Source organism: Balaenoptera acutorostrata, chromosome 20, assembly GCF_949987535.1.
Source record: "Balaenoptera acutorostrata chromosome 20, mBalAcu1.1, whole genome shotgun sequence".
Lineage (NCBI taxonomy): Eukaryota > Metazoa > Chordata > Mammalia > Artiodactyla > Balaenopteridae > Balaenoptera > Balaenoptera acutorostrata.
Window position 1 is genome coordinate 9,979,779 of NC_080083.1, and position 19,986 is coordinate 9,999,764.

Here is a 19,986-nt window from a genome sequence, read left to right on the forward strand (position 1 = left end):
TCTGTTATTGGGAATACCCTCAAGTGTTAGAGCACAGAGGGCTTTCCTCTGGAGCAGTTTCATTCCGCAGAAAAGAACTGCCCCGTCTCCTGCTTTGTTATGAGCTGCTCACAAATTGAGGAGCTGGCTGGGGAAAGACTGGGGTCCCCACCGTTCAGTGTTAAGTTTCACTTAATCTCCCTATGTTCAGTCCCATCCCTCACCCCACTTCCTCTACTCTCACCCCACTTCCTCTACTCTACCTGGTCTCCCCAAGTCCGGAGCATCTCATTTCTTCATAAGATAAACTTCCCGTCTCTTGTACAGAAGGTGCCAGCCTGCAAATATGGAACATGAGGGAAGGTAGTGGTCTGATCGCTCAGTAACACATGTCCAAGCACCTCCTCATCTTAGCCTCATGTCTCACCTGCGGTTTTTGTGGTACCTAGAATCTCCAAGGGCTGAGCCTTTCCAAGTTCTGTGAGGTTTAATTGGCTCCTTTCCCAGTGGGCACCCCTATTCAGGGTTAGGAAGATTAAATTGCCCAAAGTTATACATCTAATCATGGAATTTAGACTCCACCTCAGGTTTGTCCATCTTCAGACCTCTGTATTTCTTATTTTATAAAGCTAGAAAAAAGCCTGATAATCCTGAGAAAAGAGAATACCAGAAGAACCAATTTCAGAATATAGATGCAGGATTCCTAAATGTTAACAAACTGAATCTAGCACAATATTGAAAAATCTATACAAGGCAGGCAACTCAGTAAAGAAATGCAGAGTAAAATGAGATATTACTTTTGTGTGTATGTGATTAACTTAGCAGAGATTTTAAGAAAGATCCTACCCATTGTAGGCAGTGGATGGAGGAAATAGGCATTCCCATATGTTTTTGGTGTGAGAATAAATTGGCATCACCTTTCAAGGGGTCACTTTTACTATATGTAACAAAGTCTTAATATCCTCCATAACTTTTGGCCCAGAAGTTCCAGTTCTAGGAATTTATTTTCAGGAAACAATCATGATAGGCACAAACATTTAGCTATGAGGATATTAATATCAATGTTATCTATAATATTGAAAAATTAATAACAATTTATCTGTTCACCACTATGGGCTTGATAAAATAAACTATAATACCAAACAAAATAATGTTGGAGAATAGTTTTAATAATATGAAAATATGATAACGATACATTAAGTGAAATACATAGGTTCAGAATGGTATGTTCTCATTGTATTGCAATTTGTCTGTGCAAGTGATGAAAACTGAACTAAAAGTGGCTTAAGAGAAAGGAAAGGAATGTACTGATTCATAGTACTAGAAAGTCAGGGCGCGTAATACCTCAGGCAAGTTGGATCCAGGCACTCATGGATCATCATGAGAAATCTATTTCCATCTCTTAATTTGTATTTTGTGTTGGTTTTACTTTCACATAGACTCTCCATGAGAGCTGTTAAAGAGGGTGTATTAGTCAGTGTCTTCCAGAGAAACAGAGCCAAGGGGACCCGGAAAGCTGATGGTGTAGATTCTAGGCTGAGTCTGAAGGCCTGAGAACCAGGAGTGCTGAGAGTAAAAGATTGATATCCCAACTCAAGTTGTCAGGTAGAGAGTGGACTCGGCCTTCCTCCACCTTTTTGTTCTATTCAGCTCTCAATGGATTTGATAGGCCCACCCACGCTGGGGAGGGCTGTCTTCTTTACTCAGTCTATTAATTCAAATGCTAATCTCTTCTTGGAACACCTTCAGGCACACCCAGGAATAATTTTTAGCCAGTTATCTGGGCACCCTTGTGGCCCAGTCAAGTTGACACATAAAATTAACCATCACAAGTCCACCCCCTGTCAAGTTGACACTCATACATATCTCCTTAAACCATACTAATCTCCAAGTAAAGGATAACAAAGGCTTAATTCCACCTGACACAATACAACTGTCCATACAACTGAAAATGCACTAGCGCCTTCCTCAGAAGAGGAGGTAAAGTCCTTGAGTGATGTTTACTCTCCTTGTTATCCTCTAACTTAAACAGTATGATGTAGAATTAACAATACTTAAATACTATGATTTAAAGTCAATACATCTTATGTTGCATGATAAGGAAATAAGAGAGGAAAGAAAACAAAGATACTCCCACACAATCATAACAAAATAAGGAGGAAATCCTCTATGACAGTTACAACCCTCATTTCTCTAACTGGCCATGTGGCTGGTACTTATACCTACTTTCTCCTACTACCCATTCTGTATTCCCTTTGCCTTAAGCAAGCATCTCAGATGGTCATCATCATTCTTTACTTGTAGGATGACCAAACCTTCATTCCTGAAGGGTCTGCACCATTAGTAGTCATGCCTGGGTTGGATTGTACTTTTCCATTGACCTTAATCATAGGACACAGTAATACTAAGAGATGTCTAAGGGATCTCCTGTATTCCACACATATTCTTCCTTACCTCCATCGTGGATAGTCCAATTTCCTCTTGGCAGCCAGGATCAATCTCCCCAGCCAGCATAGTAACTCCCTTCTTTGCCTGTTGATTCAGAGTCATGAGATGCCCAAAGTGGCCAGGTGGCTCTCTTAACTTCCAGCTCATTGGAATCATTGTTATATCTCTTAGTGGAAGCATTCCTCCTTCTGGAACTAAGACCTGTAGGCCAGCAGAGCATAAGGTCACAGGAACAGGAAGCTAAAACTTTGCTAGTGGGTCACTAGGGGTTAGAGTGAGTGGTACCACTCCCATTTCTACCCCAATTCCTGGATCCGTGAATCCTGGCTATGGGAGAAACAGCACTGTATATTGGACACTGATTCAAAGCATATACAGCCTCCTGGAGAACCTGGCCACAGCTCTGAGAGGTGTTGCCACCTAGCTGGCACTGTAACTGAGTCTTCACAGGGCCGTTCCACTGTTCTATCCAACCAGCTGCCTCAGGATGTTGGGGAGCATGTTAAGACTAGTACAAGGACTTCCCTGGTGGCGCAGTGGTTAAGAATCCGCCTGCCAATGCAGGGGACACGGGTTCGAGCCCTGGTCCCGGAAGATCCCACATGCCGCGGAGCAGCTAAGCCCGTGCGCCACAACTATTGAGCCCGCGCTCTAGAGCCCGCGAGCCACAACTACTGAGCCCACGTGCCACAACTACTGAAGCCCGCGTGCCTAGAGCCCGTGCTCTGCAACAAGAGAAGCCATGACAATGAGAAGCCCATGCACTGCAACGAAGGGTAGCCCCTGCTCGCTGCAACTAGAGAAAGCCCGCGTGCAGCAACGAAGACCCAACGAAGCCAAAAATAAATAAAATAAATAAATTAAAAAAAAAAAAAAAACTAGTACATTCCAAGAGTGTGGGCTCATTGCTGCACTTCTTTTGCTGTGAAGTTCTTTTTTTTTTTTTTTTTTTAATGTGTGAAGTGAGTTCTTGGTCAGAGGCATTTCAGTGTGGAATACCATGGGAGTGGATAAGGCATTCTGCGAGTCCACGGATGGTAGTTCTTGCAGAAGCACTGTGCGCAAGGAAGGCAAATCTGTATCCAGAGTAAGTGTCTATTCTAGGAAGAACAAAATGGTACTCCTTCCGTGATGGAAGTTGTCCAGTGTAGTCTACGTACCACAAAGTAGCTAGCAGATCACCTCGGGATGGTGTTGTATCGACTACTAGGTGTTGGTCTCTGCTGCTGGCAGGTTGGGCACTCAGCAGTGGCCACAGCCAGGTTGGCCTTGGGGAGTGGAAGTGCATGTTGCTGAGCCTGTGCATTGCCTTCACCCCTGCCACCATGGCTGCTTCATTCATGAGCCAAGTGGGTGATGACTGGGCTGGCTGTGGAAGGAGACTGGCATCCACAGGATGGGTCATCCTTTCTGCTTCATTATTAAAATCTTCCTCTGCTGAGCTTACCCTTCGGTGAGCATTCACGTGGGACACAAATACCTTCATGTTTTTTTGCCCACATATCTCTTCACCAAACTTCCTCATCACCAATTTTCCAATCATGTTCCTTCTGAGTCCCTAACCATCCAGCCAAACCATTGGACACATAAATCAGTATATAATCACGTGTCTGGCCATTTCTCCTTCCAAGCAAAGTGAACACCCAGGTGCACTGTCTGAAGTTCTGCCCACACCACTGTCCTTCAGGGATGTCCCCAAAGGGCCTATGGTGCTACAGCCGTCCAGTTTTTGGTGGTGCCTGCATATTGTGCAGAACCATCTGTAAAGCAGACCAGAGTCTTCTCTTTCTCTGTCAGCTGCCATGGAGAACTCACCATGAGGCCATAGGTGCAGGATGGGAGAGAGAAGGGGCAGCAGGAGTGGGGACCATGGACCTTTGGGCCACGTCTTCATGTAATTTACTTGTGCTTTCAGGGCCTGCTCAGGCCTGATCACGTATATGTCACTTCCATTTGATGATGGCGCGCTGCCGTGCACTGTGTGCCTTGGTGGGTCAGGTAACGCCCAGTTCATGGTGGGCAGTTCAGGTCACATGGTAACTTGGGAGTCCATGGTCAAGCGTTCAGTCTCTGCAAAGGCCCAGTAGCAGGCCAAGAGCTGTTTCTCAAAAGGAGAGTAGTTATCTGGAGGGGATGGCAGGGCTTTGCTCCAAAATCCTAAGGGCCTGCACGGCAGTTCACCTATAGGGGCCTGTCAAATGCTCCAGACAGCATCGCATGTCAAGAAGGAATATCTTGACATGCCCCTTACCCCTGGACCCCTCGAAATTTCACTGAGGTGGAAGGTCCCTGAATTTTTGTTGGATTTATTTCCCACCTTCTGGCATGCAAATGTCTTACCAAATCTAGAGTAGTTGCTACTTCTTGCTCACTAGGTCTAATTAGATTAATGTCATCAATGCAGTGGACCATAGTGATAGCTTTGTGGGAGAGAAAGGTGATCAAGATTCCTGAGAACTAAATTATGACATTGGGCTGGAGAATTGGTGTATCCCTGAGGTAGCATCGTAAAGGTCTGTTGTTGGCTTTGACAGCTGAAAGCAGACTGCTTGACAGGGTGGAGAAAAAGGCATTTGCCAGATCAGTAGCTGCATGCGAGGTGCCAGGAGATGTGTTATTGGGTTGGCCAAAAGGTTCATTCGGTTTTTTCCATAAGATGGCTCTAGTAGCACTTAGTTGTCTTTAACTTCATTCGAAACAATGTTGTTAGATTGTATTATGACAGCTATCATATCAGCATGCATTTTTTAAAAAAAACTTATTAAAATTGGTGAATTTTTGTGTAGCCATTTTAATATTGAAGATGGAAGAAAAACAAAATTTTCGGCATATTATGCTTTATTATTTCAAGAAAGGTAAAAACGCAACTGAAACGCAAAAAAAGATTTGTGCAGTGTATGGGGAGGGTGCTGTGACTGATCGAACTTGTCAAAAGTGGTTTGCTAAGTTTCGTGCTGGAGATTTCTCTCTGGGCTATGCTCCCTGGTCGGGTAGACCAGTTGAAGTTGATAGCAATCAAATTGAGACATTAATTGAGAATAATCAACGTTATACCACACGGAAGATAGCTGACATACTCAAAATATCCAAATCAAGCACTGAAAATCATTTGCACCAGCTTGGTTATGTTCATTGCTTTGATGTTTGGGTTCCACGTAAGTTAAGTGAAAAAAACCTCCTTGACTGTATTTCTGCATGTGATTCTCTCCTTACACATAATGAAAACAAATTGTGATGGGTGATGAAAAGTGGATATTGTACAATGATGTGGAATGGAAGAGATCATGGGGCAAGCGAAATGAACCACTACTAACCACACCAGAGGCTGGTCTTCATCCAAAGAAGGTGATGTTGTGTATATGGTGGGATTGGAAGGGAGTCCTCTATTATGAGCTTCTTCCAGAAAACGAAACGATTAATTCCAACAAGTACTGCTCCCAATTAGACTGACTGAAAGCAGCACTTGATGAAAAGTGTCCGGAATTAGTCAACAGAAAACGCATAATCTTCCATCAGGATAACGCAAGACCACGTGTTTCTTTGATGACCAGACAAAAACTGTTACAGGGGCTTCCCGGGTGGCGCAGTGGTTGAGAGTCTGCCTGCCAGTGCAGGAGACACGGGTTCGACCCCTGGTCTGGGAAGATCCCACATGCCGCGGAGCAGCTGGGCCCATGAGCCACAATTACCGAGCCTGCGCGTCTGGAGCCTGTGCTCCGCAACAAGAGAGGCTGCGATAGTGAGAGGCCCGCGCACCGCGATGAAGAGTGGCCCCCACTTGCCACAACTAGAGAAAGCCCTCGCACAGAAACGAAGACCCAACACAGCCAAAAATAAGATAAATAAATAAAGAATTATTTAAAAAACAAAAACAAAAACTGTTACAGCTTGGCTGGTAAGTTCTGATTCATCCGCCATATTCACCAGACATTGCACCTTCGGATTTCCATTTATTTTGGTCTTTACAAAATTCTCTTCATGGAAAAAATTTCAATTCCCTGGAAGACTATAAAAGGCACCTGGACAGTTCTTTGCTCAAAGAAATAAAAAGTTTTAGGAAGATGGAATTATAAAGTTGCCTGAAAAATGGCAGAAGGTAGTGGAACAAAATGGTGAATACATTGTTCAATACAGCTCTTGGTGAAAATGAAAAATGTCTTTTATTCTTACTTAAAAACCGAAGGAACTTTTTGGCCAACACAGTACTTTGCTCAAGCAATGAAACCACATCTGGTACAATAACTGCTATTGGAAACACCACCTGGTTAAGCTTGTGATAATCCATTATTATTCTTTAAGACCCATCTATCTTCTGCACAGACCAGAAAGGCAAGTTGAACGGCAATATGGTGGGAATTAACACCCCTTTATCCTTGATGTCCTTGATGGTGGCACTAATCTCTGTGATACCTCCAGGAATGCAGTACTGCTTTTGGTTTACTATTTTCCTACGTAGAGGCAGCTCTAGTGGCTTCCACTTGGCCTTTCCCACCCTAATAGCTCTCACTCCACAAGTTAGGGAACTGATGGGGGGATTCTGCTAGCTGCTGAGTATATTTATTCCAATTACACATTCTGGAACTGAGGAAATAACTACAAGGTGGGTTCAAGGACCCACTGGGCCCTCTATGAGACAGACCTGAGCTAAAACTCCATTGATCTCCTGACTTACATCAGGCTGTCCTCTGACTGGTGGGTCACAGTGACATTTTGGGTCTCCTGGCATTAATTTCAGTTCAGAGCCAGTGTCCAGAAGTCCCTGAAAGGTCTGATTATTTCCTTTCCACCAATGCACAATTACTCTGGCAAAGGCTGAAGTTCCCTTTGGGGGAAGGCTGAGAGAAAGATCAACAGCATAAATTTTTGGTAGCATACGAGGGTCCTTCCTCAAGGGGACTGGCCTCCCCTTCATTCAACGGGTTCTGGGTCTGTAAACTGGCTCAAGTCTGGGAATTGACTGTGGGACCATCATTCCAGTTAGACTTTTGTTCACCAGACCTGGAATTTTTTTGCTCATATAGATCAAGTAAGAATTTAGTAGGCTTCCTATCTATTTCACTTCTGGAACACCACCATCAACTAGCCAACTAGGTCTATGAGAGTCAGACTGTTCTATTAATACTTTGACTCTGCTATCCATTATGGTAACCAAGCCCATCTCGCCTTTGGGTGGTTGAGTGCTACCACTTGGCCTCCACCATCCTGGGATCCAGTTACTCCCATCGCATTTAGGGTTCCCAATTCAGTGGCTGCAGTTCCCACTGGGAGGTCTGGCCTACAGAGAAGAGCAATCTTGGAGCTCCTCCAGGCTGCTGGGGCTCCCCTCACAAATTTCCTTCTCACTGTCTTCCAGACCCTCCCAGAGTGGGTGAGTAGGCCTTAAATGACAAATCCCCTGTAACATTCCAATCTCCCTAATCCTTTGAATCCTTTCCTTGACATTAAACCAAGGCAGGTTCATCATTTCCAGTTCACTCACTGTGGGCCCCCTTTTGGCCCATGTTTCAGCCAACCAACCAACCAAACTGTTCTGACTTCCCAAGCTGCAAACTAAATGCAGAATCTCTGCTTAGTGAGTCCATATCAGTAAATTTGGCCTGATCCAATTTTATGTTCCTTCCACCATTACCCCACACCCTTAGTGTCCATTCCTCCACGTTCCCCAGATCTCTGTCTGTGTAAATTAGGAAACCTTAAGTTATATATTGTTATAAATTATATATGAATATAAATACGAAAAAGAGATTTATTATAAGGTATTGGCTCCTATGATTATTGAGGCTGAGAAGTCCCATGATCTGCCATCTGTAAGCTGGAGACCAAAGAGAACTGATGGTGTATCAGAGGCCTGAGAGCTGGAGAGCAGATGGCGTAGATTCTAGTCTGAGTCTGAAGGCTTGAGAACTAGGAGTGCTTGAGGACAGGACTTTAAATAGGCAGAGAGCAAATTCAACCTCTTTGCACCTTTTTGTTCTATTCAGCCCTCAACGGATTGGGTAAGGCCCACCCACAGTGGGGAGGGCCATCTGCTTTACTCAGCCCACTGATTCAAATGCTAGTCTCTTCTGGAAACACTTTCACAGACTACCCAGAAATAAGGGTCAACCAGCTATCTGGGCATCCTGTGGCCCAGTCAAGTTGACATATAAAATTAACCATCACAGAGGGCTAGAAGCAGCTCTGGGATGATGTTTTACCAACGTGAAAGTCTAACAAAAATAGAGTCTTTCCTTTCAAATCATTCCAGCAAAAATCCCAATGCTGAATCTCTTTGGCCAGGCTTGGGCCACATACTCCTCTTCTTCAGCTGAGAGGTGGTGTGAGTGCCACCTTAATAGTAGTTTAGATAGCTAAAATTTATTGAGTACTAATTATGTGTAAATCATGAATCTGAGTCTAAATTTTCTGTGATTAGATGTGTAACCTTGGGCAATTTAGCCTCCCCAAGCCTGAAAAGAACTCAAAATCAGTGTTTTGTAATCAGTGTTTAAATAAGGTTTAACTGATGAAGAAACTAAAGCCCAGGCAGGTTAAGTATATTATGCATGACAAAAGAATTAGCAAATGTTGAGTCCACTTGCATGGATTGAAAATATGGGTGGAGGCAGTTTCCTCCCAAAAGAATCAGATGCTGCTTCTGACATTGAAGATAGAGCCCAAAACAAAAGAAAAACAAAGTGAAACAAAACAAACAACCACTCAGGATACAGGGATGTGAAGACTTTAAAAATCTATCACTAATATACTCATAAAGGTAAGAGAATATATTGCACTCGTGTTATAAGAACAGGATGATATAATTATAAATATTAAGAGAAAAAAAAAGCCCTTAAAAGTTAAAGCAGGATAGTAGACCCAAAAAATGTAATAGAAGAGTTGGAAGGTAAACTTGAGGAAATCCTGAAGAAGATGAAGAGATGGAAAATAGGAGAGAAAAGATGAGAATTTTAAAACCATAAGTCTGAGAGGTTCAATATCTGAATAATAGGAGTTCCAGACAGAGAGAACAGAGAAGATTTAGGGGAAGCAGTCATCAGTAAAACAATAGAGAAAAATTTACCAAGCTCAAGGACATGAGTTTCCAGATTGAGGAGTCCTTCAAATGCCCAGAAAAAAGGATGAAAAGAGACCCACCAAGACACATCATCATGAAATTTCAGAACATGAGGGCAAAGAGATTTAAAAAATCTTTGAGAGAGAAAAAGAGAGATGGAGATTAGGAATCAGATTTGACTTTTCATTCTTCAGTGAATAACACTGGAAGCAAGAAGACAATAGAGCAATGCCCTCAAAATTCTGAAGCAGAATGATTTCCAACCTAGGATTCTCCATCCAGCTAAATTATCAATCAACTGTGAGGGTAAATAAAGACATTTTCAAGTATGCAAGATTTCAAAGCATTTCCCTCCTATGCATCCTTTCTGAAGAAGCTACTGATATTTTTAAAAAATTAATTAATTAATTTTTGGCTATGTTGGGTCTTCGTTGCTGCCCGTGGGTTTCCTCTAGTTGTGGTGAGTGGGGGCTACTTTTCGTTGTGGTGCGTGGGCTTCTCATTGCGGTGGCTTTTCTTGTTGTGGAGCATGGTCTCTAGATGCGCGGGCTTCAGTAGTTGTAGCACGTGGGCTCAGTAGTTGTGGCTCACGGGCTTAGTTGCTGTGCGGCATGTGGGATCTTCCCGGACCAGGGATCAAACCTGTGTCCTCTGCATTGGCAGGTGGATTCTTAACCACTGCACCACCAGGGAAGTCCTTACTGTACCTTTTCTAAAAAAATTAATTAATTTATTTATTTTTGGCTGCATTGGGTCTTCGTTGCTGCGCACGGGCTTCCTCTAGTTGCGGCAAGCAGGGGCTACTCTTTGTTGCGGTGCATGGGCTTCTCATTGCAGTGGCTTCTCTTATTGCGGAGCATGGGCTCTAGGTGCACGGGCTTCAGTAGTTGTGGCGCGTGGGCTCAGTAGTTGTGGCTCTTGGGCTCTAGAGCGCAGGCTCCGTAGTTGTGGTGCACAGGCTTAGTTGCTCCGTGGCATGTGGGATCTTCCTGGACCAGGGCTCAAACCCATGTCTCCTGCATTGGCAGGCGGATTCTTAACCACTGTGCCACCAGGGAAGCCCCTTACTGTGCTTTCTGAACAAGAGAATAAACCAAGAGGAAGGCATGACATACAATAAATAGGAATCTGACACAGGAGAAAGGTGAAGGGAATCCTCAGGGCGAGGGTAATGGGAGATACCAGGATGACAGCTGTGCACTGGATGCAGAAGGAAACAAACTCAGATTGAAGCAATGCGACCCGAGAGAGAGATTAGTTGAGGGCTGCCACCACCATTCGCCCCACCACCATCATGCAGACTTTTAAATCAAGGATAAAATGTCCAGAGAGTCTGACCCACATTTTCCTCTGAACTTCGTCAACATGCTAATCACTCCTGCATGCCCTGCTGCCTGATCTGCTGTGGATAGTGTCTCGAAATGCTCTGTTTAGACCTCTTCTAGGAGTTGGAGGGCAAGTCCTGGTGAACAGAAAATACGGAACAGCCTCTCCCTCTGACTGTATCCTGGCCAAACACCTAAAACCTGGCTCATGCTGTGGTGCTGCCACATGTCTCAACTGTGCTGAGCCCGATGCCCAGTGTTACTCATCATGTCACTCAGTGATTTTCCCATAAAAGGCTCTTATAAATGCTCAGGGAAGCTGAAACCAGGCAATGACCCAGAGACAGTTCAGTTTATCTTATCCTTCAACAGTGCCAGCGTCACCCTTTCCTTACCCTCCTTGTTCAGTGCTTACTACTCAGATTTTCAAAACTCAGTAATATTTAGGAAGGCATATCTAGGTGGAAAACTAAAACGGAAAAGTGAGAATGATCAACACGAAAGTCATCACAGTGGTTAGAGCTGGCGGGTAGAGAAGAGACTGCAACTGAGGAGTAAACAGAGGCCTTGGAAGGACTGGCTATGTTTTATATCTCAAACTTAGTGGATGATTGCTTTTTTGTTTTTTTGTTTTTGAATTTTATTGTAGTTTTTTTTATACAGCAGGTTCTTATTAGTTATCTATTTTATACATATTAGTGTATGTATGTCAATCCCAATCTCCCAATTCATCCCACCCCTCCTTCCCCCGTTGGTGTCCACACGTTTGTTCTCTACATCTATGTCTCTGTTTCTGCCTTGCAAACCGGTTGATCTGTACAGAGTGAAGTTAAGTCAGAAAGAGAAAAACAAATATCATATATTAACGCATATATGTGGAATCTAGAAAAATGGTACAGTGGATGATTGTTTATCCTATTATTACATTTAAGTTGCACGAATGATTTTATTCCCCTTTTTGTTTGTATGATGCATTTCACAGCAAACCATTGAAAAAAATCAGGTGCTGTTACTCAATAAATAAGGACATGAATGAGGACAAGCAGAACTAAGAAATGTTCTTCCAGAATATTTGAAAAATGAAAACACCTGCAAAGAGAGAAAACAGGAGGGGACACTTGTGTCTGGCTCTTTCTGTTACAGGGAACAGAGACCTGCTTAATTTATTCATTTTTTTAAAAATTCATTTTATTTATTTATTTATTTGGCTGTGTTGGGTCTTCGTTTCTGTGCGAGGGCTTTCTCTAGTTGCGACGAGCGGGGGCCACTCTTCATTGCAGTGCGCGGGCCTCTCACTGTCGCGGCCTCTCTTGTTGCAGAGCACAGGCTCCAGACGCACAGGCTCAGTAGTTGTGGCTCACGGGCCCAGTTGCTCCGCGGCATGTGGGATCTTCCCAGACCAGGGCTCGAACCCGTGTCCCCTGCATTGGCAGGTGGATACTCAACCACTGTGCCACCAGGGAAGCCCAATTTATTCATTTTTTTAAAAAAATTTTTATTTTATTTGAAGTACAGTTGATTTATATTGTTGTGTTAATTTCTGCTGTACAGCAAAATGATTCAGTTATATGTATATATACATTCTTTTTCATTATGGTTTATCACAGGATATTGAATATAGTTCCCTGTGCTATACAGTAGGACCATTCTCTATATAACAGTTTGCATCTGCTAATCCCAAACTCCCAATCCATCTCTCCCCCACCCCTGCTTAATTTAACTCAAGAAAGGAGTTGGGGTTGTTTTGAGTCTACGTGTGGAATGAACTGGAATGATAAAACTCAGGTAGTTTTTTTTTTTTTTTTTTTTTTTTTTTTTTTTTTTTTACTCAGGTAGTTTTTCACTCTCTCTACAGGCATCTCTGTGTCCCTGTCTGTCTGCTCTGCTCCCTATTGGCTGTACAGTAAACCTCCCCCAAATTCTTTGGCTTAAAACAACAATCGCCATTTATTTATTGGCTCACGATGCTGTGATTTGGGAAGGGATTGGCAGGAACTGCTCACCCCTGCTCCATCAAGTGTTGGCTGGGTCAGCTTGACTGGGGCTGGAGGGTGCTGATGGCTTCACTCACATGTGTGGCTTCTCAGCTAAGGTGTCCAGAACAGCGAGGGGCTGGCTGGACCAGTCTCTCCAGCAGGGCTTCTTTACAGGAGACTTAAGGCTCCAAGAGAAGTAAAGCAGAAGCTGTAAGGCCCCTTAAGCACTAGGTCCAGAACTGGCACCATGTCACTTCTGCTACATTTTGTTGGTCAAAGCAAGTTCATATCATGGGGAGGAGAAATAGACTTCACCTACTGATGGGGGAAGTGGCCTGCTTACAGAGGTGGGAAGAATACTTGGCAGCTATTTTTGCAAACAATAGCTTTCCTCCCACCACATAATTTTGATTTGCATATAATTTTAGTTTGTTGTTGCCTTAACTCCACCCATGTTTTTCTGTCACCTACAACTTTATTGCCAACTAGCAAACTCGTTTTGTGTTTTTAAGTTCAAATTCATAAGAACTGTTTGGTTCAGTTCATCTTTTCACCTCATGCCAGTGGTCAAAGCCTATTTTTTTTCTCAAGTTTTTAGTTTGAAAAACGTTAAGCTTTCAGAATAGTTGCATGACTAATACACTGAATGCCTATATACCCTTCACGTAGAGTCACCGATTTTAACATTTGCCACATTTGCTGGATCACACTTTCTCTCTCTATGCATGAACGTATGCAGTTAGTTGAAGACGTCATGGCATTTTGTCTTTAAATACTTTGGTATATATCTCCTGAGAACAAGGGCATTCTCTTACATAACCACAATCAAATGAGCATACTCAAGAAATTGAACAATTATATACAACTATAATCTAATGTACTGTCCGTATTAATATTTCCACGATTGCCCCAATATTGTCCTTTATATATGATTTTTTTGGATCCAATATTCAAATTATGATCACTCATAGAAATTAGTTGTCATGTCTCCCTGGTGTCCTTTAATTTAGACAAGTTCTCTGGCTGTTTTTCATATTTTAAAAAAAAATGTTTATGTATTTATTTTTGCTGCGCCAGCTCTTCGTTGCAGCACGCGGGATCTTTTAGTTGCAGCATGCAGACTCTTAGTTGTGGCATGTGAACTCTTAGTTGCGGCATGCGAGATCTAGTTCCCCAACTAGGGATCAAACCCCAGCCCCCTGCATTGGGAGCATGGATTCTTACCCACTGGACCACCAGGGAAGTCCCTGCATTTCATCTTTATGACATTGACTTTTTGGAGAGTCTAGGCCAGTTGTTTTGCACAATGTCTTTCAATTTGGATTTGCCTGATTATTTCCTCATGATGAGATTCAGCTTAAACCTTTTTGGTGAGAATACTACATAGGTGATGTAGTGTGGCTAGCCAGTTGATTAGTTGCTCTTAGACAATTGCTGGCCAGTTGCCTATTTGTGCTCACTCCCATCCCCCTTCTCTTTTCCTGTCCCCCATCATTCCCCAGTCTCCTTAGCCCAGAACCTTCTGTGTAAGTTTGGCCAAGGGGAGACAGTGACAGATGATTGGAGAATAGGAGAAGTGGAAGGGCTGGGATATTTCCCTCTCTTTCTCTTTTCCTGTGAGGTCCTTGACTGTGACTGCTTCTCTCCTATGAAGTCTCCTGTTCCCCCCCCCAAACAGACCCTGCCTCTGTGGTTCCAGCTCCCTGGAAATCCCCTTCCTTTGTTCTGGCTCCTTCTCACTGGCCCCAACCTCTGTGCTCTGATAAAACCTCCTTCTCCTGCCATCCCTTCAGCCCTAGGGCAGCACTTAACTTCTGGCTGTTGCTAACCTCCAGTTGCCTTACCATCCTGTGTTTGGCTTCTCAGCTTTTCCATTTCCTGTGGAACCAATTTCCTTTATTTGGTTTGAAAAACCCAGGCTGGCGTTTGCTTTCCTGACTAAACCCTGACTAATACAGGCAGGGTGTCTAATCCCAGTGACCTATGGGATGGGGTTACATGGTATAAACTAAGGCAGCATTAGCAACAGGGGCTATAAGAGGGGAAATTCCTTTAGAAGGAGGAGTACGCACTGTAGGTCTCCTCCCTGGTTACACGGAAAGGAAACATACAAAAAGGTAACATCTCTGGGTGGTAGAATTTTGGGAGATTTTCATATTATTATTATTATTATTATTTTTTGGGGTGAAGTAGAAAAGAATATTTTATTGCTTTGCCAGGCAAAGGGGAACACAGCAGGCACCTCAAAAAACTGTCCCAACCCAGGAGGATTTGATGAGGAGTTTTATAGCAATGGTTCAAGGGTGGGGCTGCTGATAAGATTAGAGTGTGCGAAGGGCCTGCACTCCTCTAATCTGATCTCAGGTAATCTTCTTGATAAGCTTCTCTGGTACGAAGAATGCTGACATCTTCCATTTGTTGAGTTTAAGTCTATAAAGAGTTTAAGGATATTGTTATGTATATCCCTTGAGGCGGAACCAGGACCCTGCCCCAAGGCTGCACTATTGTTTTTTTTTTTCATATTTTCATATTATTTTTTCTTCTTTTTTGTTTATCCACATTACTTATGTTTTCTGCAACGGACATGGATTGTTTTGGCATGAAGAAAAAAAATCTAGCATGCCATATTTAGTAAACAAATGAGAGGATGTTGTGCTCAATAAGATATATCAGAGGATATGGAAGTGGCTAACCCCCATAAGAGTACTTTGGCTCCCAAATATTTTTTTCAGCTTTATTGAAGTATAATTGATAAATAAAATTGTAATAGATTTAAAGTGTACACTGTGATGATTTGACTATGCATGTACATTGTGAAATGATTCCCACCATTGAGTTAACACTTCCATCATCTCACATATTTACCATTTATTTATTTGTTTTGGTGCAAACACTTAAGTTCTATTCTCTTAGTAAATTTCAATTATACAGTGCAGCGTTATCAACTATAGTCACCATGTTATACATTAGATCTTCAGACCTTATTCACCGTATAACTGAAAGTGTGCACCCTTTTACTAACCTCTCCCCTTTTGTTGCAACCCCCAGCCCCTAGCAAACACCATTCTATTCTTTGTTTCTATGAGTTCAACTTTTTTTTTTAATTGAAGTATAGTTGATTTACAATATTGTGTTAGTTTTAGGTGTACAGCAAAGTGACTCAGATATATCTATATCTATATCTATTTTTTAAGGGTTCTATTCCATTATAGAATGTTACAAGATATTGAATATAATTCCCTATGCTTTACAGTAAATCCCTGTTGCTTATCTATTTTATGTATAATAGTTTGTATCTGTTAATTCCATGCTCCTAATTTGTCCCTCCTTCCCTCCCTTTCCCCTTTGGTAACCATCAGTTTATTTTCTATATCCATAGGTCTGTTTCTGTTGTGTATAGGGATTCATTTGTATTATTTTTTAGATTCCACATATGAGTGATATCATATGGTATTTGTCTTTCTCTTTCTGACTTATTTCACTAAGTAAAATATTCTCGAGGTCCATCCATGTTCCTGCAAATGGCAATATTTCATTCCTTTTATTGGCTGAATAGTATTGCATTGTATGTATATACTACATCTTCTTAAGCCCATCATCTGTCGTTGGGCACGTGGGTTGTTTCCATGTCTTGGCTATTGTAAATAGTGCTGCTATGACCATTGGGTTGCATCTATATTTTTGTTTGTTTGGTTTTTTTAGAAGTTTTATATATTTATTTATGTATTTTTGGCTGCATTGGGTCTTCGTTGCTGCATGCGGACTTTCTCTAGTTCCCTTGAGCGGGGGCTACTCCTCGTTGCGGTGCGCGGTCCTCTCATTGCGATGGCTTCTCTTGTGGAGCATGGGCTCTAGGCGTGTGGGCTTCAGCAGTTGTGGCATGTGGGCTCAGTAGTTGTGGCTCATGGGCTCCAGAGCGCAGGCTCAGTAGTCATGGCGCATGAGCTTAGTTTCTCCGCGGCGTGTGGGATCTTCTCGGACCAGGGCTCAAACCCGTGTCCCCTGCACTAGCAGGCGGATTCTCAACCACTGCACCACCAGGGAAGCCCACATCTATATTTTTGAATTAGAGATTTTGTTTTTTCTGGGTATATACCCAGGAGTAGGATTGCTGGATCATATGGTAGCTCTATTTTTAGTTTTTTAAGGAACTTCTATACCTTTTTCCATAGTGGCTACACCAATTTGCATTCCCACCAACAGTGTAGGAGGGTTCCTTTTGTCCATACCTTCTCCAGCATTTATTATTTGTAGACTTTTTGAAGATAGCCATTCTGACCAGTGTGAGGCGATACCTCATTGTGGTTTTGATTTGCATTTCTCTAATAATCAGCAATGTTGAGCATCTTTTCATGTGCCTGTTGGCCATCTGTAGTTCTTCCTTGGAAAAATGTCTGTTTAGGTCCTCTGCCCACTTTCCAATTGTGTTATTCGGTTTTTTGGTATTGAGTTGTATGAGCTGTTTGTATATTTTGGATATTAACCCCTTGTTGGTCACATGATTTGCAAATATTTTCTCCCATCCTGTAGGTTGTCTTTTCATTTTGTGGATGATTTCCTTTGCTGTACAAAAGCTTTTAAGTTTGCTTCAATCCCATTTGTTCATTTTTGGTTTTACTTCTTCTGCCTTAGGAGACTGATCTAAGAAAATATTGCTATGATTTATATCCAAGAATGTTTTGTCTGTGTTCTCTTTTAGAAGTTTTGTGGTGTCATGTCTTATATTTAGGTCAAAATAAACCATTTTGAGTTTATTTTTGTATATGGTGTGAGGAAGTGTTCTAATTTCATTGATTTACACGTGGCTCTCCAGCTTTCCCAACACCACTTGTTGAAGAAACTGTCTTTTCTCCATTGTATATTCTTAACTTCTTTCTCAGAGATTAATTGACCATAGGTGTTTGAGTTTATTTCTGGGTTCTCTATTCTGTTCCATTGACCTATATGTCTGTGTTTGTGCCAATACCACACTGTTTTGATTAGTGTAGCTTTGTAGTTTTGTCTGAAGTCTGGAAGGGTTATGCTTCCAGCTTTGTTCTTTTCCCTCAGGATTTGCTTTGGCAATTCTGGGCCTTTTGTGGTTCCATATAAATGTTAGGATTATTTGTTCTAGTTCTGTGAAAAATGTCATGGGTAGTTTGATAGGGATTGCATTAAATCTGTAGATTTCCACATTGAGTGGAAAGTAGGAATCTGTTTTTTGAACAGAAATTCTTAAGAGCTCATGAAGTTCCAGGGCTTCACGGTAGTTGGGCTCCTGTTCCAATGAACTTGTGGTAATAAGTTCAATATAACCAATAAGCCAGTAGCCTATAACCAAGTGTAAATTAGTATCCATCAGAAGTCCATGAGTGATATATTTTGCTTTAAATCATAAGGCTGTAAATTACAGGTTTCATATACCTGTATCTTTTACTCTGCCATTTCCACACCACAGTTGCTGTTATTTTCAGTACAGTGTCTCTAAAAATGTCCGTATTACTTTTGGCATCCTTAAAGCATGACTTAGGAACTGTTCACACTGAGCTCACCATCACTTCTTCCCTTTAAGGACAGTGCAAACCAAAGTGACACAATCGGTGCCCTTCGAAATCATCAGGACTTGACAGCCCCTTGGATTTCATTGATGAGCTACTGAATGGCTTGGCAGCCATCCTCAGTGTCTGACCAAAGGATTTCATTCTTTCCAAATTCACAAGCAGAATTTCTTTACTACCAAGTTTCCCTAAAATGGTGTGAGTACCTGTCAGTCCATCACTTACAGGAAGGTTTCTGAGGTAGTCCCTAGTCTTTTCTATCCTATTTCTGGTTTCAGAAGACTGGTTTTGGGTGACTGTGTCCCTCGTGGAGGTGGGCTGATCCAAATGACTTATTCTGTGGCCCAGGAGGCTACTATATTACCACTGTGGGCCTGAGAGAAACTGTTGGTTTCCAGGACCATGTTCTTGTGAAGTGTTCCCTTAGAATGGGGACTTTAAACTTAGATTCTACAGCAAAGATTTTTTTTTTATTACTTATCTCCATGATATCATTTTATTTATTTATTTATTTATTTAATTTATTTTTTGAACATCTTTATTGGAGTATAATTGCTTTACAATGGTGTGTTAGTTTCTGCTTTATAACAAAGTGAATCAGTTATACATATACATATGTCCCCATATCTCTTCCCTCTTGCATCTCCCTCCCTCCCACCCTCCCTATCCCACCCCGCTAGGTAATCACAAAGCACCGAGCTGATCTCCCTGTGCTTTGTGGCTGCTTCCCACTAGCTATCTATTTTACGTTTGGTAGTGTATATATGTCCATGCCACTCTCTCACTTTGTCCCAGCTTACCCTTCCCCCTCCCTGTATCCTCAAGTCCATTCTCTAGTAGGTCTGTGTCTTTATTCCCTTCTTGCCCCTAGGTTCTTCATGAACATTTTTTTTAGATTCCATATATATGTGTTAGCATATGGTATTTGTTTTTCTCTTTCTGACTTACTTCACTCTGTATGACAGACTCTAGGTCCATCCACCTCACTACAAATAACTCAATTTAGTTTCTTTTTATGGCTGAGTAGTATTCCATTGTATATATGTGCCACATCTTCTTTATCCATTCATCCGTTGATGGACACTTAGGTTGCTTCCATGTCCTGGCTATTGTAAATAGAGCTGCGATGAACATTTTGGTACATGACTCTTTTTGAATTATGGTTTTCTCAGGTTATATGCCCAGTAGTGGGATTACTGGGTCGTATGATAGTTCTATTTTTAGTTTTTTAAGGAACCTCCATACTGGCTCCATAGTGGCTGTATCAATTTACATTCCCACCAACAGTGCAAGAGGGTTCCCTTTTCTCCACACCCTCTCCAGCATTTATTGTTTCTAGATTTTTTGATGATGGCCATTCTGACCGGTGTGAGATGATATCTCATTGTAGTTTTGATTTGCATTTCTCTAATGATTAATGATGTTGCGCATTCTTTCATGTGTTTGTTGGCAATCTGTATATCTTCTTTGGAGAAATGTCTATTTAGGTCTTCTGCCCATTTTTGGATTGGGTTGTTTGTTTTTTTGATATTGAGCTGCATGAGCTGCTTGTAAATTTTGGAGATTAATCCTTTACAGCAAAGGTTTTTAACCTGGGGTCCAAACACCCTCCTGTTCATGGTTGAGTTTTAGTGTGTCTGTGAATCCCTTGAAATTGCAAATAAATT

At 42.1% G+C, this 19,986-nt stretch overlaps 1 long non-coding RNA gene across 4 annotated transcripts in view; it reads left to right on the forward strand.

The window, feature by feature from the left end:
• Positions 1 to 19,986, forward strand: part of LOC103006516 (uncharacterized) — a 155,094-nt gene that overhangs the window by 38,208 nt on the left and 96,900 nt on the right. The gene's annotated exons all lie outside the window — the stretch shown is intronic.